We start from the raw sequence: 24,585 nt of genomic DNA, 5'->3' as shown, positions 1-24,585 counted from the left end.
AAAGTAAGCTGAACCTGCCTTAAATACCTCCTTCTACCTCATTTACATTCAATACGATTCTAAAAACTCATTCTGGTAGGAAGTTATAAGTGGAGAGCAAGAACTGAAAGGAAAACGTGTCAAAATTGAAAATAACTGCTGTAAAATTGGAATACACCTTACAAACTATTCAGATTAAATTTGCGGATACACTCATTATGGATGACAGTGATGCGCGGACGTACAAATAACAAAAATCTAATTAATAATCTAATTTAATTGTAAAAAGTATAAGCCATTATCTTTATAAATTTATCAATATCACAGGCTTTTATTCGTTACATAAAATTTAATAGGAATGTTGTAAAGAGAGTTATTTAATCTCTTGTTCTCATTAAACTATATGATAAATTAATTTTCTTCTTTTAATACATTAATTATTTTACGGCTTTTAAATAAAACCTTATTTTATAAAAACTTTCTTTAAAATTTCTTTTAGAATATGTACAGCACGTATGCTAAAAGCTTCCTTTTCGCCTATTATTATAAGATTATTTGATCTAATATAATACACTGAACTTTTTTCTATTTTTATTCAGTGATCCATTCCCTTATAATATACTCAAGTTTGTATCTTTTGTTTCCAAAACTAGGAAATTTTTTGACAGTTTTTTTTTTAAACAATAAAAGTATAGTAGGTGAAGGCTTCTCGTCGTGCGTGTTGCATTTAACCGCTATTATACTGCTACCAATGGTCAACTACGTTTTAAGGAAGTAAGCCAAGGATAAGACTCAAATATAAAATATGGTAATGGTAAAATATGCTACTTTTTGAAGACTCTTCTGTCTAAATTCCTTTGCTTTTCACAAACTGTGAATAACGATTTACCATCAGAATTTAAATGGTTGACTGGAGTCGTTCCTTCTCCTGATCAGCTTTGGATGAGACAATAAAAGATTTAGGCACTTCTTCTGCACATTTTTTTGGTCACTAGCGATCGCCGCTGAATACTGGTTACTCGACCTGGACTTAAATCCCAGCGAACGGACTGGCTATATGGGAATTTTCGTAGTTTTCACCATGTACGACGTGAACATGAGCCAATGTATCATAAAAGAATTGCTCCTCGAATATATCCCTTCCCATAGTCAAAGAGCCCTTGCATGCTTAATTAAAAAATTTTGCGTACTTTTTGTGATTAATAATCACAAACGGCCCACTTCTGATCAAGTGATTAACCGAGCTGAATTCCGGTAGTTCGATCTGGATTCAAATTCCGGGGAACGGACTGGATGCATGAATGTTTCCGTAGTTTTCCTCATCCAACTGAATGCATATGAGTTCCCTTTGAAAATTTCTCTGCGAAGATTTCTTATTTGCTTAGACAGATAGTACCCTTCTGTTTTGTTATAATCATCTAGACACACAAAGTACTTCCAAACCTCATTTGTAATTCTGATAATCCTTTTGCACTATTAAAGGTGCTGATATTTCAATCAAAAACAAAGCCCAATATTAAGAATCAGCGTAAATTTTAAAAACTTTAGTACCAGTTTCGATAGTTTTTGAACTACCTTCTTCATCTGCTAAGTGCAAAATATCATAAGTCATTTTGCACTTAGCAGCTGAAGAAGGTAGATTTTAAAAAATTTACGCTGATTCTTAATGTTGGACTTTGCTTTTGATTGTTGTTCAGAGGGATATTTAAACTAAATCTGCTGATATTTAGTTGGAGATTTAAGGATTCTGCAATTGATTAAAGCCAGTACTCAATTTGCGTTAATTTAATTTATTCGGAAGAAGAAAATATGATGCTTATGCGGAATATCTTCAAAATTGATCTGCCGGGAGTAAGGAATACTGTTATATATGAAGATATTAATAGCCTAGCGCACATAAAATAATATGTCGACTACGAATAAAACATATTCCGTGTTGTATACATCATTATTTATTTTATTAATGAATTTCGTAACATATTATTAACAAGAGGGAAAAAACTCTTATATCGATTATTTTGTCTAAACATTTCAAAAGGTATGACATGTACAATACTACAAACTTAACGCATTCTGCGTTTGTATGCGTCATTATTTTGACAGTGAATGTATGAGATACTTCCTATATTATCTTTTACAGACTTTAGATTTTTCGAAGATAGAAATGTGATAAATTAATGGCTTTTTCGCCGGAATTCGAACACAGACCTTCCAACTCCCTCGTTGGAAATGCTAACTGTTTGCACCACGAGAGCACGTAAGGGGAAAGCAATAATTCCTTATAATCTTAAATAAGATTACGCTCAGTACCACTGATGCCATCTGTTTTACAATGTTCCACACTCTGCTTTTTATTTTTAAAATTCTGTTAGAATGTTTCAATTCTAGTTTTTTTAAAACTTACTAAAATATTCAGTTTGAGTAACAGTAAGGAAGGGCAATGGCTCACCAGCAGCCGAGCGGTAAAGTTGTTGAACTGGTAATTCGGTTCGAGATTCGAATCCCGCGAACAGGCTGGCTGCAATGGGCGTTTTCGTAGTTTTCCTCATGTGTAACGTGTATACGAGCCAGTTTTCCTTAGAACGTCCTCTACGTAGGCATCCCTCCCCTTAGGCAGATAGCCCTAGTGTGCTTTGCCGTAATTAAATAAACCAAACCAAACCAAGGAAGCGCAATGACCTCTAACTACATTTATAAACGCTTGTCTAAGGAAAATAAATTGATTTTTGTTGATTTTAAACACCCTTTCATATATGCATCGTACAGATCTGGAGTACATAAACGCAAGCAAGTGAAATGAGTAAACCTTGTAAAGTAATTATACATGGCAGTTGGTGAATAAAGCTTGAAGCCTCGTTAACTTTTTATTAGAAAATGCAAATCCATGAACAGCTGAGCATTCGTCGTTTAACATATTATTTAGTACCAGAACTATCGATGTTAACGTACGCGTATTTCGACTAAGGAGCAAATCAATCAGTTTAGATAGATTAGTATTTTTAATTCTGATTTTATTTTGCTTCATATATTTCGCTGTTCACTTTCAGGATCATTCGAGGTGGTAAAGGAATTTTTTTACAGGTAAAAAAATTTTATGGATAGAAAAACTAAAAATCAAGTTAAAAGAATATTTTTCTTTCTCTGTTCACGTAATTGTTATATAAGGTTATTGTTTATATTTCTATCATTATGTTAATTCATAGTATTTCATTAATCACGGTTATCAAATATGTGTACAATTATATCTGTTTACGTTTTTATTTCAAATACTTTATAAAAGAATCGCATAAAGCTGAATCGAATCTTATAGTTTCCTTTTTGAAACATTGTATAGCAATTTTTCTCTTTTATTTCAGGTTAAATGCTTAGACCTGCATCTTATTCGTCTAAGAAAATTTGTTTTAGGAGAACACAGGACTACATAATTATTAACAAGAGAAAAAAACTCTGATAATTCAATCGATTATTTTGACTGGAAAATTTTCGAAAGGTATGTCACGTGCAATAATTGTTTGCTTCAAACTTTAACTCTCACTAAGAATAATTACTTCAGTAATGCCAACAATAAAAAAAATTAATTAGAATTAATAGTTCGCATCAATATTTCTTTAAAAAATGGTGTTTTATAAAATAGAAATAAATTATTTCTCATTGAATTTAATAAGTTTTTCAATAAAATATTTTTGTCTTTAAAAAAACTTTTTATTTAATTTAAGTATTTTTTAAAGCTGAAACATCTGAGGCATACTGGTGCTGTTACAGCGTCATTAATAAGTGTTAATATACTACAAAGAAACTAATTTTAATAAGTTCTACACGCATGTGGACAGTTAGAATTTCCACGTAATTAAAGCAAGACCAAGTTGAAATACAATTGCAACATAACTCATTGAAGTTAAATTATCAGCGTTAACATCTTGTAATATCGAGAGGCCCTAACTTGTCAGCAACTGTGGTAGTGACTGCTACTAAGTGTGAATTTACACAGAAACGTAAGAAGGGTTTAAAGATCTTTTTATTCAACTTTTAAAATAACAGCTGCGTCCACTTGACGCTCACAAACTACGCCGACCCGGCGGTTTAACTGAAACAGAATGTAGAACTGAAAAATAATGGCTGGATGAATAAATAGAGAGATCACTATCCACGAGGCTCTGAGATCTTAAACTAACCTAACCGCGTTCTAACATTACCGCTGGGATTAAGCAGTTGAAAGATCCAGCAAAATCTGCCGAGATAGGCACACAGGCTGACCGCGCGGTTCTTAAATTCTACCGAGGGACATTCACGTTTGCGATTCAAGAAGCACACCTACAATCTCGTTTCCCTTCTATTTAAACTCAACTTACTTCTGCTAAAATTTGAATATACTGCGCGTTCTACTACAATTTACATACTCTTGCATTGGCAGTTCTAAGGGAAAGTAAAGGCTAGACTGGAAAGATAACTTAAAATAAATGTTAGTTAAAATAAATATAAACCCTACAATCTAAATCCAATGCAATTACTAGAGTTCCCTTTATCAGGTAGATGTTTTTGATTTCCAGCCTCGACCAAGATAGAGAATACATATTTATCATGTTGTACCAAGGTCATTTCACTAATTTCTTACGTATTTTGAATAAAAGTTTTTTAATTGAGGTCTTTCATCATTTTTTCAAAATGACATTTGTTACTTTTTCGAAATGACATTTTTGACATTATTTTTTCAAATGACATTTGTATTTTTGACGAATGAATGTCTTTTAAAAAGTTGCCTTATCATGACCTTTCTCTCATACTTTACCTAAAGAGCATTTCCATCCTATAGAATTCCTAAGTATCATATACAATACCCAGGTAACTTATATAATAATTCTCAGATTTCATACTTTGCCTAAAAACGCCAGGTGTTCCATAAAATGCTTAGTTGTTACATTGAATGCCGTCGTTTCATTTACATTGCCGTTAACATATCTATCTCCAGGAGACATGCCGCATTAATCTAATATGGCTTCATATGCGACCGCATTCATCACTGTTTTCTTAAAATAAGCCTGATACACCGATGAAGACATCATGAATTCATTCTGTTTGCCACGAGAAGGTGCGTATGATATTCTGACCTTGTGCGTTCAACATTCATAGAAGTACCTTCATCTTTTTACAAGTTAATCTCATCTCAAAGCGGATCAGGAGTGCCGGCACTATTAGGAGGTTCTACTTTTTCCATTAAAAAGCAGTCTTCTACAAAACGCCCATGTCCCTGTCATGTAAGTGAACAGTCGCCGATTTGCATAAAGGTTCCTGTATCGTTATGAAATGGCCCGGGACATGAAAATTCCCTACTTTTATGCTATGAAGTAAAGAAATAGATCCACCAGTTATGAATTTTCGAAGTGCTGACGACCACATGATTAAGACGATAAGTTTAATATTTATATAATATTTATTTATTTATTGCGCCATTAAAATTTTTCTTCCGATGAATTTAATACTTTTTGTTGCATGAATCTTGCAATCATGTTGAATGTTTTATTCGTTTTTAGACCATTGACATCATGTAACAAAGCCAGATTGGCGACCACTGGCGTATCGGGAAATTTCCCAAATTTTCCGAAAGCCCCAACCGCGCCTGATTGTAAGATCATTTCTCTGCGCTTCTGTAAGCATTCTTGATATGCGATGGAATCACTACAAGATCAGCTAATAAATGGTAGGTGTAAAGCCCATGGAGTTAAGAAGAAAATTCTCATCTCCATTTCATGACCATATGAAGTTCAATAATGGCTACGGTGAAAAGCAATTGGAAGTTTCGCGAGGAAAAGGCAGGAATCTATTAAGTAAAATAAATAAGTTTCTATCTTTTTCTAGCTTCATTTTATTGGCAGAGTCGCTATAGGGTCACTATACCAAACACTTCATTTCCTCGCATGCTGTAAATAGTAAAACAGCATGCGAGGAAAAAATCTACCCTCGTCTCCTCGTTTCATACTGACTAGCTAAAAAGAATGAATTCTTCTCCGCGCATCGAATGGAAGACCATCTAATAGTTAGTATATTTGAAACTAAGGGCTTAAAGATTTAATATACCGTAGCTGATAGGTAGGTTGTAACAGAGTTTGAAATTGCTGAACTATCGTGCTTTTGCCTCGTATAAGTAGATGGCGAATATGGCAACCTTCGCTCTGAAACATCCACTTGCATTTCTCTCGAAATTTCTTTTTTCAGCACAATACTTTTTATACCACTGTTACTAGCATTGATCGGGGATTAGAGCATTTCGACTTTTCGTGTGCGGTAATTTGTTGCATTTTCCTGCTTCTGCTTTTCTAAAAATGTAGGGCCTTTAAAATTTTGAAAATTAAAAGTAGTAAAAGTAGTTCAGTGCTAGAAACAGTATTTCTTCGGCACGCTCTATCTGGATTCATGATTTTGCTCAAACATTGAGGAATACCAATGTCGAGTTTCAGATGAATTTCAGCTCTGGCTTTCGATTTCTTCAGTTAGTAGTTAATTTAAAGCACGGCAGGATGTGGAACAGATGGAGTGTTTGCAATTGTTTTACATTAAGATGTTCAAAACGCTCACGATTTGTATAATTGTGATGGCAATTTATTTTAGTAAAAGGCGAGAGCAGATTTGACAGAAAGAAGAAAGTAATTATAAAAGCAGTAATTTCAGAGATTGACATGAATAAGGACTATTCGGAGATTAAAAATACATTGTTGTGTGCGTACGGGTTCGTAATAGGTCACTGGTACACTGGTTCGATGATAAGTTACTGAAATTATTTTTTTATCAAAAGAAATGCTTCAGTGTTCTAGAATTTTTCATGGAAATACTTGTACAGGTGTTCACAATCGGTAGGTACACTTCGGTCTACTAAGAATGTTAAACACAAGGTAATGTAAAGCGCACCTAAAGAGAAAGCTAACCCGGAAATAACTCAGTTCACGCTAAACTAACAACTTGCAACAACAATAACTAAACAACTGAGAGCAGATGCTCTCTCCGGCCTTATATAGATTTCACACGGCCGCTGAGATATTTCTAGTATATCCTGCTTCTCAAAATTACTGGAAAGCAATATGAGGGTCGAATTACGGTTGCAGCTAATAATAGTGTTCAATTACATTTATTCAATTAGAATACCTATTACGATGATACAAGGACAGGATCCAAATGTCGCCAAACGGTTTTTCGCTATTCCTCGCCAAATTTAGTGATAAAATAAGTTGCCAAAACCGTTGTTAGCTTGGCGCTATCTAAAAAAATTACCAACATACCCATTTACTCAATGTTAAATGGACTTGTTCCTGAATTCTTACTTTTCCTGCATAGTTCGTCTCTTTAGATTTTTCGTGATACATTACGCAGCAGAATACGACAATTTCACAAATGATTGCACTAAAATCATCAATCTATGTACAAAATTCGTAACAATATTTCCCAGCGATATGAAATGGATCAGATAAGACTTCCTAAACTCTTTCAATAATTAAATTTTCTAAAATTTAGTGCCAAGTCTGTTTGAAATAGTTACAGTCACAACTTAAAAATATGAATTTGACGCAGCAATTAAAATATTATTTATTTCAAAAGTTGTAGAAATTACCAAATTACCTCTTACTCGTAGGCTAGGAAATCAGATCTTATTCCATGAAATTAACTAATTCCAAATTTTTACACTGAGTGTTCTAATAAAACTATTAAAAGAGGTTTCACATCTCCTCATTAAATTTAATTTAAAATCATCTGAAAGCATCAGATTTTATATTTATAGATTTTATATTACGTACAAAGGGGCGTTTTTTAACGTTTTGTGCGTTGCCTTTATATTAAATATCATGTTCTTTGCACTTAAACCATAAAATTCAATTCAACAGCAATATCTCAAAATAATTTTAAAATGAGCATATCTTTAGAATTTCCGATATACAGTCTCGCGCGCTGGAGATAAGAACTTTTTTTTTTTTTTTTTTTTTTCCCGTACAATGTTGCCAGTACTCGCTTTGAAATCGTTGAGTTTGTTAATCAAAAATTCGTTAAAATGTTACAAAATATGAAATCGATAATAAAACAAATTCCACATTAGAGCTTCCAGATGCGGTGGAAGACTACGTTATTCAAATTTTAATGGCTCTAAGTACCGCTGTTTTATCACAATGAGAGAACCATACATATATTTATGCAGCTTCTTTAGTATTTAATTTCTTTAGATATAACACAGGGCGATAATATTTGGTGGCAACAATTTGAAAAGTGATTCGCCGTTTATACTGAATCGACGCAAAATACCAAAACCAAATTAATAGCCCTTTTGAGCTAACGCCCTTTGGGCTAATTATGTTAAACACCAAGTTGTAAAATTCGAGTTCTGCGCAGTTTCTGTATTCTTAAGTCTAGTAATTTTTTATGTTTTTAAATTAAGAATTTGATGCAAGTTTTAAAGTGTATGTTTTAATAATATAAGATGATATAGGATTAACAACGCAGGATCTTGTGGTTTGTGTTCTATCTGGTGCACAAGCATGTACGTTCATAGGCATCCCCCCAAAAAAATTAATCAGTACAGGTCACGTAAATATGGAAACAACAGATAAATCATGAAAGGGAAAAAAATCGGACAAGTAAACTTAATATCATAGTCCATGTAATCAAGTCAACTGATTCCCAAGACCTTTTCTTTGAGAGGGCTATTTAAATGCTGAAAAGCTTTTATGTTTACTCATGAAATTCTATTCTAAACTGCCCATGTAATCAAATCCAGAATCACAAGGAAGTCATGCAACCATGAAAAGAAGCTTACAGAACACTATCGGTCGTGTAGAACAGGCAAGAAAAGAGGAAACGTGGGTTGCCTGCATCGGGCGAGATCTTCAAAAACTATTGTCTTGTTACTCTGCTACCATTAATAATTCTGCTCTAAAAAAATCTGTGGATTGAACAACATCACGCGCGACTTGTTCCGTTATTTGGCCGTGGTTTAAAATCTTTTTAGGTGTGCGTTGTGGTTGGTTTTATGTATTATTTCACAGAAACTGGTTAGAAAAATTGTTTGGAAGTTGGTTTTGTTTCACGTTTTTTTTTTTTTTTTTTTTTTTTTTTTTTTTTTGTAGGAAGGATGTTCCGAATAGATTCTATATATTTTCTGACAAGAAAGATATTTAAGATTTACTCCATTAAAAAAGAAGGAATCGCTCTAGCATGCATTTTTAAGTTGAAATGATAAAAAAGTTTTTTTCGTAATTTCTCTGAAAAAAAATAATATGATGGCTGCATCTTTAAAACCAGTGCAAAATGAAGATAATTCCCATGAGACAAACAGTGATTGTAAATTCATAATATATAATCGCATTATAAAATAAAATTAAAAATAACAAATAAATAAATTGTGGAAAAGAAAGAATATAATTGTTCCTTTAAAACATTTAATTTTAGACTGATAGATCTTTTCTGTTATAGGACAGTACACATCAAACAGTTTTCTGCAAAAAGCTGCATGCACTAATGTTTTCTGTTCGCCATCATTAAATTAATTTTGCCATTCTTGTCTTTTATAGTGGGTTCTTGTTTCCAAAGCAACAGAAAGCCTTTCAAGTTTGTCATTCAATTTCGTTTTTTGGTTTTTGAAATAATTATTTTAAGAAATTTTTTCCCGTTTAGGAAATATACCAGATTCCAAAAGTGGTGATGAAAATATTTTATTTTCTTCCAAGAAGTATCAGAATGGCTCCATATGTCTTTCTGGAGAAAACTGTTTGGTGGGTCTTGTGTTATAACGAACAAGATCCATTTTGACATTTTTTATGTTTCCAATCTGTTATAGGAAATATGTCTAATCAAGTTATAAGATTATGATGCCTTAAGTTTCTCATTAGATATAAAATCTTCAGATAAAGCTGTAGCCTATGACAGATGTTTTTAACGTCGACACCTTTGTGTAGATTTTCGCAAATTGAATTTATATATCCTTATTGCTAAAACAAAATGTTAAAAGAGGTTGACAAAATTCCATACAAAATGTGTGTGCTTCCTTGCGTTTTACTATGCTGGCGACGATTAGATTATTATTTCGTGATGACGTCTATTAGTGTTTTGATGCGTAAACTGTTACTGAACGTTTTCTTCCCATCTTTCAGTCGAACTTGTAAAAATTCCTTTCGAAGACTGAATGAGCGAATATAACTTGTAAAGTGACGATACACTCTTGGGCCGTTTAAAAAAAGAGATGATCTCTTCGCCCCTTCTGCACGGTTGCAGTTTGCAACTTCCGAAAACGTATTTCTGGGAGTTTAAAAAGAAATTGAAATCTATTTTGGGGAAGAAAGGCCTTGTAACATCCTGTAATTCATTCTCCGGCTTGTAGATTAAGTGGAATTTTTACGGAAGATTTATTCACTCAAAAACATCTTCGTCGAAAGAAGTTTGGTTTACGGAGCGAAGATTTGTTCTCACCTAAGCATTTTTGAAAGGTGAGAATGATTTCTATTAAAAGCTTGTCCATGGTTTTCTTTTCTAAACATATTTGTCTCAAATAAGCTTAAAAGAATAAAATAAATGTATAAAAAAAAGAGTTGAAGGCATCCGTTTTATTCAACAATGCTTTTGTATTGCCAAGTTTTTTTTTCCTCTATTCAGGATTTATTACTTTTAATTGTTGGCAACATGAAGTTTACTAACTCCTAAATTAAATTAATGTCTTCGAAATTTAACACTGACTTGTGAATGAAAACAGCAGTGTTTGTCTGGCTTTCTATTTTGATTCTCCCTTTGATTTCTTGTTCGTGATCATGTAAATAACTGTCAAAATATGCATTAAATTCTACCTTTAAGCATTCTGATCTTATGACGAAGAAACTGCGCTTCTGTTTATTTATTTTAAACTTAAAGAATTTAACAATGTATATTTAATTGCAATTAAATATGTTTTGTTTAATAAATTAGTTTTTCTAAAATTATGACGTATATTTTACAAATGGTTGTCTGTGTAAAAATTACAGTTATGTCAAAATTGCAAAAAGGTATTTTTTAAAGCATTTTTTTTTTTTTTTTTTTTTTTTTTTTTTTTGAGTTTCTATGACATCTTGAGTCTCTAACTTCTTGTATACTTACATTCAAAAGAACAATAATATTTTTATGTAACAAAAAAAAATCGTTCCGTATAAAAATATTGTGAGAAACGCATTTGTATATTTGTTGAACTAACTGAATTGTTTTATCTAGCGTCGCAGCTTGGCAAACGTGTTGGCTGCACAGGTATTTCCGTGGTTTTTTCCTTTGTAAATTGAGTATTTGAGCAGGTTTCCCTTTGAAGTTCTACCACGCAGGCAGATGTATTAAGCAAACAGTGTCCGCCTAAAACATCGCGGGAAAAACATCGCGGACGAAAACGACGCGGGGAAAACAACGCAAGGCGAAAACGTCGTGGTACAAAACATCGTGGGAAAAAATAAATCAAAGAGAAAACGTCGCAGTTCTAAAACATCGTGGCACAAAACATCGTCGTCGAAAATAAAGCGGTTCTAAAACTTCGCAATTAAAAACATCGTCGACGAAAATATCGTAGTAAAAAATAAAGTACCTACAAAACATCGCATGACAATAACATCGCAGACATGCGTTTTTCAGACTTTAATAACTGCAAAATTTAATAATTGTTTAACAATTATAAAAACTCACATAATGTTTTGTGAGCGCAAGATGTAAAGAAGGATAATTTTTACTTTCATATTTTTTATTAACTAATAAATATTTCCTGAAAATATAAAATGGAAACTTAAGTATAGGAAATTAATGCAATTTATAGCACTTAATAGAATTTCAAGCTGACATAGTTAACTAACAAATGTTATTAATAAAATATTTCTTATACGTTTTATTGGTAACTTTTCATACAAAGTATTGTCTAAAAAAGAATAGAAAAAGAAATATAAGTAAAAAATTGCTAAGTTAATTATGAGATAATTTTCTTCACTTTTGTTAATCTGATACTCTTATAGTGAAAATTACTTTTGTTTTATTTAAATTTCTTGTTTTGCTTTTTTAAAAATGTATTAATTAATAAAAAATATGAATGTGAAAATTAACCTTCTTTCCATCTTGCGCACACAAATCATTATGCGAATACCCATTTGCAATTATACCCATTTGCCTTAAAAATCATGTCTGCGATGTTATCGTCATACGATAATTTCTAGGTACTTTATTTTTGAACACAATATTTTCGACGACGTTGTTTTTAAACTGCGAAGTTTTTGAACCGCTTTATTTTCGACGACGATATTTTGGACCTCGATGTTTTAGAACTGCGATGTTTTCTCTTTGCTTTATTTTCTCCCACGATGTTTTGTACCACGACGTTTCCGCCTTGCGTTGTTTTTTCCGCGACGTTTTTGTCTGCAATGTTTTTACCGCGATGTTTTCAGCTGTAGCCAAGCAAACAGTCCTCGCATGAAACAAGCATATGTTAATTTGTACTGGATCATCTACATTTTGGAAAAGTGCGCGAAGGCTCTCTAAGGGAAGTGATGCATTTGTGGAGGACATTTAAAAGAATGACTCCTTTTCAAATTAAACCCGAGAAAAATCGCTAAAAATCGCATGTAGTTAATTCATTCACTGAGATTTGAACTGGAGTAGAACTACCACTCTTCAGTGATTTTACCACTAGCTGCTGTTGGACATGCATTAATTTGTAATAATTTCTTTGATTAACGACAAAATAAACAATGGCTATATGCCAAAGGGGAGGGATGTGTTCGTGGAGAATTTTATAAGGCAACTGATTTGTATTCACCTTACACGTAGGGAAAACCGCGAAAACACCCAAGCAGTCAGATCATTCTTTGGAACTCGAACTACCAATTTTCAGCGATCTATTTGGCTACTTGGAAGCCTTATTTGTGAAAGTAAAGTTTCTTAAGCAGAGCTTTTATTTTTTCTTATAAAGTGCATGTTATGGTAATAAAGGCCACTATTTCAGGCGTTACTTGAACGGTATTTTTATTATCGATGATCATGATATCAGTGATATTGAAAGATTTTTTCTCAATTTTTTTTTTTTTTTCTTTTTTTTTTTTTTTTTTTTCTTGTCGAATGATAATTTTTGCGTTTTCAGTGGCAGTTAATTTTTAAAATCGTTGAATGTTGTTGCTCTGGGAATTAAATTATTCAGTTAATGTATTTAATAGTCCTTTTGCTATTAAGTATAATATTCAACAAGAAGTAATGCATGTAATGCGTGAAAACAAATTCGAGACGTTTGACCTGTCAAATTTTAGACGCTTGACCTGTTCAGCTCGACCTGATGGCCTCATTAATTTTCTTACCGTCTAGCATTTAAAACAAATCATATATTTTTTGCATTTCATGCATAAATGGGAGTTACAATATTCCTGTAAAATGCTTAAATGTAATTTTTTAAGCTCAAGAAAATAGAGCTGCTATCAAGAACAGAATTTTCTTCCTCAAATGTTGTTTTAAGTACAGGGAATTTCCAATCACGAACGCCTCCTTTCATGAACAATACGGTTAGCGAGCAAATTATCTAAACAAAAAAACGCGTCTCTCGTTACGAATACCTCTCAAGTCGGCAGCATAATGAGTTTGAAAGTTGTTCTGAAATAACCTATGCCACATAATTAACACTAAGAGCCTCCTGGAAAATCCATTTTAACGTTTTTGAGTAATAGGCAGAGATTTTGAGCACCGTAAACACTTAACAGCGTTATTTTAAATATAAGATATTGTAAGATAAGGCAAAACACTGAGTTAGGAAGGTAAAAATAAAGAAGTTTTAGAGGACCATAAAAGTGGTCTCAACGAGAACGATTCGCAACAACTTCAGAAGCACCAACAAAAAACGATTATGGAAGAAATGTCTTCAGAAGAAGAGAAAGAAAAATATTCCTAATTCTCAGATTCTCGGAATTTATGTAAAATGAAGTAAGATGCAAAGTTTTCACGTAATAATATCATCCTGAGAAAGCAAGCTATAGCAAAAGCAATTGCTTTATTTTAGAAACATTTTAAAACGTTGGCAACAACAAATCACACTCGATAAATTTTGAGTAAAAAAGAGGTTTAGGCTCAAGTGAGTTAAGTGATGCTAATAGAAAGAAAGAAAAGAAAAGAAAAAAAAAAAAAAAACACTGAAAGGTTTCAGATTTTAAATTACATTAAAGCGGCGTTTTTTTAAGGTTTTGTGTGTTACCTTTATTTATTAAATATCACGTTCTTTTGCACTTAAACCATAAAATTCAGTTCAACAGCAATGTCGCAAAATAATTTTAAAAGGAGCATATCTTTAGAGTTTCCGATACACAATTCCGCGCGCTGGAGATAAAAAGTTTTTCTCCCCGTAGAGTGTTGCCATTGGTCGCTTTTAAATCGTTCAGTTTGTGAATCAAAAATTCGTTAAAGTTTTACAAAATATAAAATCGATAATAAAACAAATTCCGAATTTCAAATTTGGGCTTCCAGATGCCCATATTCGCAGTAGGATTACGTCATTCAAAATTCGATAGCTATATGTTTCGTTGTTTTATGACAATGCCAGAAACATACATACATTTTTGCAGATTCTTCATTATTTAATTTCTTCAAATGTAATACAAGGCGATAGTATTTGGTGGCAATGATACGAAAAGTGATACGCCGTTTACAGGTTTCCGACGCAAAACAAAATCTTTTTTTTTTTTTTTTTTTGTTGTTGTTGTCCAAAGGTACAGGGCCCCTTTGGACAAAAGAATATGAAAGAAGATGCTCCTTAAAGAGAGTTATTTGATGTTTATGTGAAAGGAAGTGCTGCATCCAAACAATAAATCTTTCTCATTATTATTCCTTATCATCATTTTCCACCTATGTTACCTTTTTCGCACACTTTCCAGTATATGAGTGCAATAAAATTAAATTAAGTTTTCCTTTACTTTATCTGTTTAATACTTTTTTACATATTTTATGAGTTTCAATGATTTCAGTTTACCTTTTCGGGTAAGGCACATACTATTGTAAAATTCAAGTAGTCAATCATGGGTAGTTCTAGAATGAATTAATTCATTTCACCTTAATCCCTATGTTTTAGCAGTTTCATGTTACGAATGCTTCGCTTCTCGAACCACCTTCGGGTACTAACTATGTTCGTGAACCGACATTACACTGTTTTATCAAAGGTTACAAGATAGTTCTCCCGCCTTCTTAGCATGCCTTCGTGGTGTAATAATCAGCACGCTCGGCGCGTATTCGAGAGTTCCGTGGCTCGAGTCCCGGCGAGGGCATTGTTCATATTTCATCTCTCCTGCTTTTAAATAACCTAATAACTCTACAAGGTTATTGGAAGGAGGGGGAGAAATTTTGACAATAATACGCATTATGATATATGAGAACTGAAACTTTAAGTGGGGTGATTCAAGACTTGTTTGGTTATTAATTTCAAATGAAATGTCTCAGTGCATTTTGAGAGCCAAACAATATATTATTCTTCAGAAACAAATTTTTAATTTAGATCCGATGGATGTTATGCCTACATTATTCTGTCATTTATGTTTCGAAGTAGTTTTACTACCTTTAATAAGTAGTTTAGTAAATTATTTACCGTGCCTTTCTAAATATATTTTTGGACCGAATACTGAAATATATTTCTTCCAATTCATGAAGTAAAAACTAAAATAACTGATAATTTTTACAGTTAATCCCCATCAAACTGTTCCAGCAAATTTCGATGTATCTGTGCATGCGGCACGTTCGAGTTACACACTTATAGCGTTTTCCCATCAATCTAAGGTTGAATTTTTTTAAAGTTAATTAGAAACGTTGTGAGCGAATGTTGCTAAAACATCTCATCAAAATTGCAACAACTGTTATATGTTTAAGATTATATATCAAGTTTTTCCTTGAAAGCAATTAATGAATTTTGAAAAATGCAAACGCAAGTGGAAAAAATTATTAGATCTTCCTTCTAAAATTTAAACAGATAATAAACTACATGCATTATTAGATAGCTTGCATCCGCTGCAGAAATTTGTGGTAAATATATTTCGAAATATCTTTAAGCACCAAAATACTTTTACTGAAAATATGAAAGATATTTAATAATATATCTCAAGGCGAAAAGACTGTAATTTATTTAGAGGTGAATAATCTAAGAAAAATTAATTTAATTAGCTTAATAAAGTAAATTAGTTTATGGAATAATTAGGTTATAACTGAACGAGTGATTTTTTTTATTCTAGCCAGATGTTTAGAGAATTTAAATACGCCCTTACAATGAACTGCCTATTTAAAATTCTTTACGCATTCTGTACAGTAACGAAATCTCCACTTTCTTTGTTTTGTGTTGCTTTTCAAAAGGAACTTCAGATACAAAGCAGAAACAAGATGATAGTTAACAATACACCCCTGTGATTTGATCAGGATAGCAATAGCATGAGAAGGTTAAAAGGCTCTTCAAATACAAATAAAACAAGTTCTGAAAGAATACACAGGTAGTCCTTTCGAGAGCATGTTTATCATACCTGTTTCCATTTCATAACGCAGCGTTTCTCAAACTTTTTCAGTTAGGGACTACTTTTATAAATTAGAATATTCTGCGAACTACCTTACTCTTGCCCTCTTGGAAAGCAATTTTTTTAGCATATGTTAGAACCAATATGCTTAAATATACAGTTAATTAAAATTCATTTTATTTGATATAAATGTTAATACAAATTTGTATTTGTTTTTAATAATTAAAGGATATTCGAGTTTGGACAATTTTTATCATGTTAATTAAAAATTAAATAAAATTTGTAATCACATTGAGATGGAAGAGCTATCATATTTTTCCACAATTGTTTTGCATTTGGATGTAATGTTGGTAAGCTTAAGTCTGAAATCGGCATGTACATCAAGTCGACTTCAGTACTTTGTTTTTATTTGAGTTGATAATGAAAAACCCTTTCTCACATAAATGCGTAGAAGCAAACTGAATTATACTTTTTAACATTCACTGTATTCCGATGTTGCTGGTAATGAGTCCAAAGGCGCCAGATATGCAACGAAACGATGATGAGAAGCACCACAATCATAGTGCTTTAAATCCAACGCTTGTTGCGAACACTAGGTCGGAGGTAGAATAACCGATAAAAAATTACATAAAATGTCAGTCTTTGAAGAAAGAATGATAGACTACTGTTATGTATACTTTCGAAACTGAGGTTTTCAATTAGAGATACGCGGTTAATCTGAATTTTATGTTTTTGTCTTTTCTGGAAATCTAGGAGAATCACAAAAGCAGGTTGCGAGGACCAGTTGTGGTCCTCCAACCACAGGTTCAGAAACTGTTATAATCAGATTCGTTCCGTAAATGAAAGATCTGGCGTAAATGTATTATGATACTTCTAGGAAATGTTTCTTTTATTTTTAATAATACTAATAGAATTTATAACATTTTAACAGGTTTGAATAATCGTATTAATGACTAGTATCCGTATCTTCGGAATATACTATAGTTTGGCTAAACAAAAATTCGAATAGTTATATAAGGGTTTACACTGTTTATAGAATTATTAGTCCAAAGGGGGTTTGTCCCTGAAGGACTATTTTTTTTTCATTTTACATTTTGCGTCAAAACCCTATAAAATGCGTATCACTTTTTAAATCGTTGGCATCAAATGCTGCTGCCCTGCATTATATTTGAAGTAATTAAATAATGAAGAATCTGCATAAAGGCATGTATGTTTCTCGCATTGTGTAAAACAGCGGTACCTAGAAGCCATTCAATTTTGAATGCCGTAATCCGACTGTGAATATGGGCATCTGAAAGCCCAAATTTGTTTTACTATAGATTTCTAATTTTGTAAAACTTTAACGAATTTTTGATTAACAAACTCAACAATTTAAAAGCGAGCAATAGCAACATTCTACGAGGAAAAAAAAAACCTTTTTATATCCAGGGCGCGGAACTATATATCGGAAATTCTAAAGATATACTCATTTTAAAATTATTTTGCGACATTGCCGTTGAACTGAATTTTATGGTTTCAGTGCAAAGAAATTTAATAAATAAATTAATAAAGAAATATTTAATAAAGAAATTTAATAAAGAAACGATATTTAATAAAGAAAGGTTACACACAAAACGTTAAAAAACGCCCCTTTGGACGTAATTTAAAACTGAAACCTTTTAGATTTTTTAAAAAAATTTTTCTTATTTTCCTTTTTATCTCCAGGCCGCGGAACTGTGTATCAGAAATATACTCATTTTAAAATTATTTTGCGACATTGCTGTTGAATTGAATTTTATGGTTTACGTTGTAGAGTTCCTCACTGTGTAATTCTAAGTTACTGTTAGAAGTGAAGAATCTTAAGAACTGATAAGCGAATAATCGCTTGAATTCGTGTGACAGGAAACAACAAGATAGAAAGGTAAACTAACCCTTTATTATTCCAATTAAAGTTTAACAAAATTTCGTTTTGGAGTGTGCAATAAAGCCGACACTTGGGCTTGAACTTAAGAGACTAAGAATTAAACTAAACTAATCTTAACTAAAGAGATATAGCCGAAGCTATCTAGATTCTAACAGAGTTGGTCCCTTGACGTCAATAGACTGCGAAGCTATCAAGGGCCTAAAATACGGCCGAGCGTGATAATAGCTTACGAGAGAGTAGCCTAAAAAGGGCGAACGCATGCAGCCAGAATACCTGGTATCTCTCTAAGACCGAAGAACTTAGCGGTTAAATACCGCTCCTTCCTCATTATGTAATCAGATGTGATTCTAAAACTACGTTCTGGCCGGAAGTGGTAAGTTGAAGTTAAGAATATATAGGAAAGGAAGTTTAACTCAAAATTTAACCGTTAATAAAATTAGCATAATTATTACAAAGTGCAAAGAACATGATATTTAATAAATAAAAGTAACACACGAAACGTTAAAAAAAGTCCCTTTGGACGTAATTCAAAATCTGAAACCTTTCAGATTAAGATTTTTTTCTTATTTATCACTTTAACATTTAAGTTAAATATTACTTAACTTAAATGTTATATGCTTATTTACCACTTATTATTGTCTAATTAAAGTATTGCATAATGTTTTTATTAAAAATAGGGAGGTTATTTTATTTTATTTTTTTAATTAAAAGTGAAAAACCTTTGTTCTTCTGTCAAAGATGTTCTTTTACATCCAATAAAATATTGTTCAAATAAGTAAACAAATATTGTTCTTATTTGAAGTCTTGCCTTGAGTTCTTTTTAAGCACGGAAATTTAACAGAATCGTAGTTCTCCTACTGCATCAGCTACCATAAATCTGTAAAGATTTTAGTATTTATTGAGTAAATCATTATGAAGCCTGGATTCTAATAATTGTCTTCATTTTGTTAAATTTCTTATTTATCTTGAACAGGTGATATGATAACATTAGCTTTCAAAATTTGATATTCAGGATAATTTTAACGGCCATTTAATTCTTCACTCTAATTTCGCTTTTATCATAATTAGCTTTCTTCAGATTTCACTTACATTATTTACATTCCATTTCTAATATTCATTATTGCATTGGTCAGACTCGTTATAACTTTTTTGTTTTTGTAGCTTAAAATGTTTCTTTTTTTCCGCATAATTTTTACTAGATATATTCCCGAGGGTCTGCATTCATCAAACACAAATTTTTCCTAAGTTTCTTTAGTTTAAGCCTGAAAATAAAGTCGTTTGGGTATCTGAAGCTCAGATAACTAGTATTCTAATGTAAATGAACAGTTTTACATGTAAAAAGAGGGTTGGCACCTTATCATAGTCGAAACTCGCTATAACGAACTACAAGGGACCAAAAGTTTGGTTCGCTTTATCCGGTGTTTCCTTATATCCGATATGATAAAAAAAATGGTTGGATTATTTCACAAAAAATGTGTAAAATTTAATTGATGAATCCCACAGAAAAGGTGATTAGCATTAACACATCTTCCAAAAGATGTTAAGTGTAAATTTTACAAAAGAAAAGTCAATTACAGTAAATTACTGTTACGTGGAATTAATAAACTTCTTTTCCGTTATTATTTAGTTTTATAATATGTTAATTATTTTACATGAAAAATTACTTAGCATAAATGTAATGATTTAGACCAGTCCTTCCAGTTACACATTTCCATCTACAGTATGCATTTTTAATTATAATTTGGTTTATTTTATTACGGCAAAGGACGCGAGAGCTATCTGCCTAAGAGATAGGATGCCTTCCGTAGATGACTTTCTTAGTCATAGTCATTTCTTCTTTCTTAGTCATTTCTTCTTTCGCATAGCTTTTCTTAAGGTAACTGGCTCATATTCACATGACACATAGGAAAAAATCACAAAAAGACCATGCAGTCAGCCCGTTTCCTAGAATCGAACTAGTTCAGGAACTGATTTACAATTATAAATGTGTATGAGACTTGAACAAAGGTAGCTGAATCAAAGAATTTGAATGGAATCAAAGAACCGATTCAAGCTCTTTGTCTCAATGCGTTGCTCAGTAAGATTTTCCAAAAACTAAAAGCCACACCTTTCTCGCATAGCCTTTTGTTTATAACAGAGAGAAAGGCGGCGGTGAAGATAAAAGAAGAGTATCCTAAAGATGTTGCAGAAAGTTTGAAAAATACAAAAAGTTTCCAGTCCAAGATATCCACAAATTTCGTTATATCCAATTTATATCTATTTTGTAATTTGCTATTTACCGTATAAAATAACATTAAACATATAGGAAACTGGATGGGACCAAAACGTTCGTTTGTTATATCCAGGGGTTCGCTATAGGTAGGTAGATTGTAACGCCTGGTGTCTAACAGAGGTAAACAGGCATGTGTTCCACGTCCTCCTCTAACTACAGCAAAAGCTCCCTGGAGCCACACGAGGCTGCACCAGGAGATTATTGAGGTTGTCAAAGGGAAGTACATGGCCTTACAAGGGCACTAGTAAGATTGTATTGCAGATTGAAGAGGCAAGCTGTGGTGTTACAGATAGTAGGTAGTTAAACTAAAAATACTAGTACAATAAGACGTACACATAAAAAGACATAAAAACACATAGGCAAATAATACACAAAACACAATACGTAAAATGTATAAACAGAGAGCACATAAAACAGATACATACACGTAGTCACTTAAGGCACAAAAAGACAAATGGAGTACATGAAGTCACATGAAAGCTGGAGCACAAGGTCAGTGTAGGGCAGTTCTGTTGTATATAAATATAGGTACGTCTTGAATGATGAATGATGAGTACATGAATACTCATGTGTGCAGAAGAGTGCAGTTAGATTTCTAAGGCGTTGATTATTGTAGCGTCGCTAAGAACATAGATAAAAAAACACTGATAAAAAAGCACGAGGATGTTGTAGCACTAATTATTGGGCGGTGCGCCAGCAATTAGTGCACCGTGAGGCACACAAGCGTTCACTGACACTGCGTAAGAAGATGCTTGTTCACATGCTGTTGAAGGGATTACACATATATCATTAAGGAGGCATAACACATCTCACTAAGTAGATGTCATGTATTTGAGAATTGTTAGTATTGCCACTTTAGATTGGTGGGCACGGGAGCTTAAACACACAGTTGTGGTGAAGCCCAGATATTGTAAAATCCATTGGACTAGTCTTAGAGCTTATCGTCAGTACACCAGAGCGTCATTTTAGCATGGTAGGCAAAGGTCTGTGACTAATGCCGCGAAGGTATTCATGATGCTGGAGATTGAATTAACCTCTCCTTTATGCGTTATAAGGAACCGGTGGTAGGCGTTCCTATTATTTGTAGGTAGCGGAGATGGTGTGCAGCCGTCAAAGAACATTCAAATACGTAATGGTCTGGTGACCCTTCTGCACCATTCACAAAAGCACTGCCTACATCATTCTCCTGCTTTGAACCGTCTCTGTAGATGGTCCCCAATCCGTGGTGCGTGTGTCGAGGTCTCAGTCTGTTGCTTGTCAATTTTGATGTGGATTCCACTTCCTCTGAGAGCTGGATGAGTATGAATAGAAGTGGAGGGACGTTTTAACTGGACTGGACTGTTGCTGGTATTTGCGAAAGTTGCATCTTTACGTAGGTGGATTAGTTTAGTGAAAGTTGCCTCCATCTCTGCTTTTATATGGAGTGGTATTATGCCGGCTAGAACTTTTGCTGCACTGGTGGAGGTTGTGCGGTAGGCTTTGCTTAATTGCAGGGCGAAGGGGCGTTGTAGCGTTGTAAGTTGCCTGATCTTGGGAGTTCCCATTGGCTGCGCCCAGGTCACTGCAGCGTATAAAGCTATTTTTTCTACAACTGTGAGGTATAGCACCTTTTGGATAGGGGTTTTGGTCCCAGTTGCGACCTTGAAATTGTCTTGCTATGCGGGCGATAATTGACGTCTTGTTTCTGGTTTTCATGATATGCGGAATCCAGGTGTGACCTTGGTGCCATACTATCACTAAATACTTGATATTCCGCTCAATTTTGATGTTTCGGCCTAGGAGTTTGATGCAGGGACGACGCGTTGGATTGGTACCTCGTCTAGAAATTATTATTGCTGACGATTTTCCTATGGAGATCGTGAGCTTTAGTTTGTTGCACACGGTGGTAAATAAAGTGCAGGTCTCTGTGCTGTTGCGTTCCAGTTCTTTCCTGGTGCGTCCTCTTACGAGCAGGGCTACATCGTCTGCATAAGCATGTTTGTATGCTGTGGCCAGTTGTATGCATGTTTGTATGCTGTGGCCAGTTGGTTTCAAGGACTGAATTGAAGGTGAGATTCCAGAATGTCGGACCCCTGCGGACAGCCTTTTTCTTGGGCCTTGGATGTCGTTATTTACAAACTGGGTATGGCGGTCTTGCTGAATATGTTGAAGAGGCAGTGTGCTCCTCTGAGGGCCTGCTTTATTGCTGGCCACCAGATGGTGTCGAATTCACTCTTTAAATATATATAGAAATGAAGGCTGTGTGCATGTCGCTGTTTTTATTGCGTAGTATTGTTTCCTGAATATTGTAAAGGACATGTGTCGTGGAAAGTCCTGTGCTGAATCCATACTGCCGGGGGCTGAGATGGTTAATTCTGTGCAGGTGATGCTTGAGCCTGTTAACGAGGAGTCCTAAATCTTGCCTAAAGCAGAGAGGATGTAGATGGACCGGTAAGAACTTGGGTCTTGTGGGTTCTTATTCTTTTTAAGAAAGAGAACGACATATCCTCTTTTGAAGGCTGCTGGAAAGATTTGTTGGTGAAGAAGGGGGTTCGCTATAGCGGGGCTTGGCTGTAGTTATTGTGAATTCATATTGTCCGGATCCCTCAATTCTCTATAGCAACACTCTCTGGAGCCCTACACAGGCCGCATTGGGACTTTATTGAATTTACGTTCTACATAGCCATTGACATTAGTACTTAATCAATTCAAATGGAACATCTAAGACTCATAATACATTAACTGCAATAAAAACAAATTGAACACATGATACAAATTATACGAAGCATCGCAGATTGTCATATTATCTACTTAGAGGTTTTTTAAATTGTCTGGAATTTATAGAACATCCTAAACTAGAAAATGAGATTACGCTTTTTTTAGATTCTCGACCTAAATTAAAATTATGATAATTAGTTATAAAACTTTAAAACATAAATAGTACTATGTTTTAAGTGCTTCCATTGCTATATTACGATTATGCAATGCCAATAACAAACGTTCTTAACCATTAAAATACAGTCATTAAAACTATAAGAAATAAAAAAGAGAAACTGAGCTAAAATTTTAAAGCAATGGCAGCTCATATCAATGCATAAACTTAACCAGTATCAGTTCTGATTTTTGAATTAAGTATGTTTACTAATTACAGTAAAGCCTTTGTCTTTCTAAAAAGGGAAGCATTTGTGAAGTATTTGAGTTACATATTGGATAAATCACAGAAGTTAGTCAAACTGGTCAGTATCGAATTCTTTACAAAATCCTAATATTTCGCGGTTTTATTTACTTGACCGTTGGCGAACGTACGAATGTAAATTAGACTTAGATATCAAAATAAGGTAGAAAATGCACATTTTAAGTATTACGTATTTGCACAAGAATAGATTTTTTACAAAATTAATTATCGAAGAAATGTTGAATACTTTTCATTTAAACAAGAAACAAAAAAGTGAATACGTAAAAAAAAATAGAAGCAGATGGAAAAACAGGTGTGGAACGAATTTAACTTGGGAGACTTCCAACAGACTTTCTTTACTAGTTACGATTCAAGAGAAAAAAGAAATCGTGATAGACCGAACAAATGCGGACTCTTTTTAAGAAATATGTTGCTGAAATACAGAAAATATATATTCATTGAACAGTAATCTCCAATTATATAGATCTGGTTATCCTAAACTCCAATTAACCGAATTATTTTTGCTTTAATTCCTTTACGCGCTTTAACGAAGCCTTTTCAAAATTTTTCTAACATTGCATTAATACACTGGTGAAATAAATTAAGAGAATTTGCATATTTTATCGAATTGCATGATAAGAACTTAAGGAAAAATCAGTGCTCCTAGATAAAAATGCAACTCTTGTACTGCAAATACGCAAGCGTACACGTCTGTGTAGGCAGAGCCAGCAAAAAAACAGGCTTTATAAGCGCGTAAGAGGGTTAAGCCGAATTGCGTTCGCTAGCACAC

At 33.3% G+C, this 24,585-nt stretch overlaps 1 protein-coding gene across 3 annotated transcripts in view; it reads left to right on the top strand.

Annotated features, from left to right (window-relative positions):
- Positions 1-24,585, top strand: part of nord (neuron derived neurotrophic factor nord) — a 202,258-nt gene that overhangs the window by 108,583 nt on the left and 69,090 nt on the right. For 2 of the 3 annotated variants that reach the window (XM_035361317.2, XM_085820803.1), the window contains one exon: positions 3,336-3,469. The exons of the other annotated variant lie outside the window; for it this stretch is intronic. The gene's annotated coding sequence lies outside the window, so the exon portion shown is untranslated. The remainder of the gene's footprint in view (positions 1-3,335; positions 3,470-24,585) is intronic. 3 annotated transcript variants of the gene reach the window in all.

This window comes from Stegodyphus dumicola, chromosome 7 (assembly GCF_044657685.1).
Source record: "Stegodyphus dumicola isolate Sdum_Otavi_A_Nest chromosome 7, ASM4465768v1".
NCBI classification, from domain to species: Eukaryota; Metazoa; Arthropoda; class Arachnida; order Araneae; family Eresidae; genus Stegodyphus; species Stegodyphus dumicola.
Note: the sequence above shows the minus strand (reverse complement) of the source record. Positions and strands in the feature narration are given on the sequence as shown.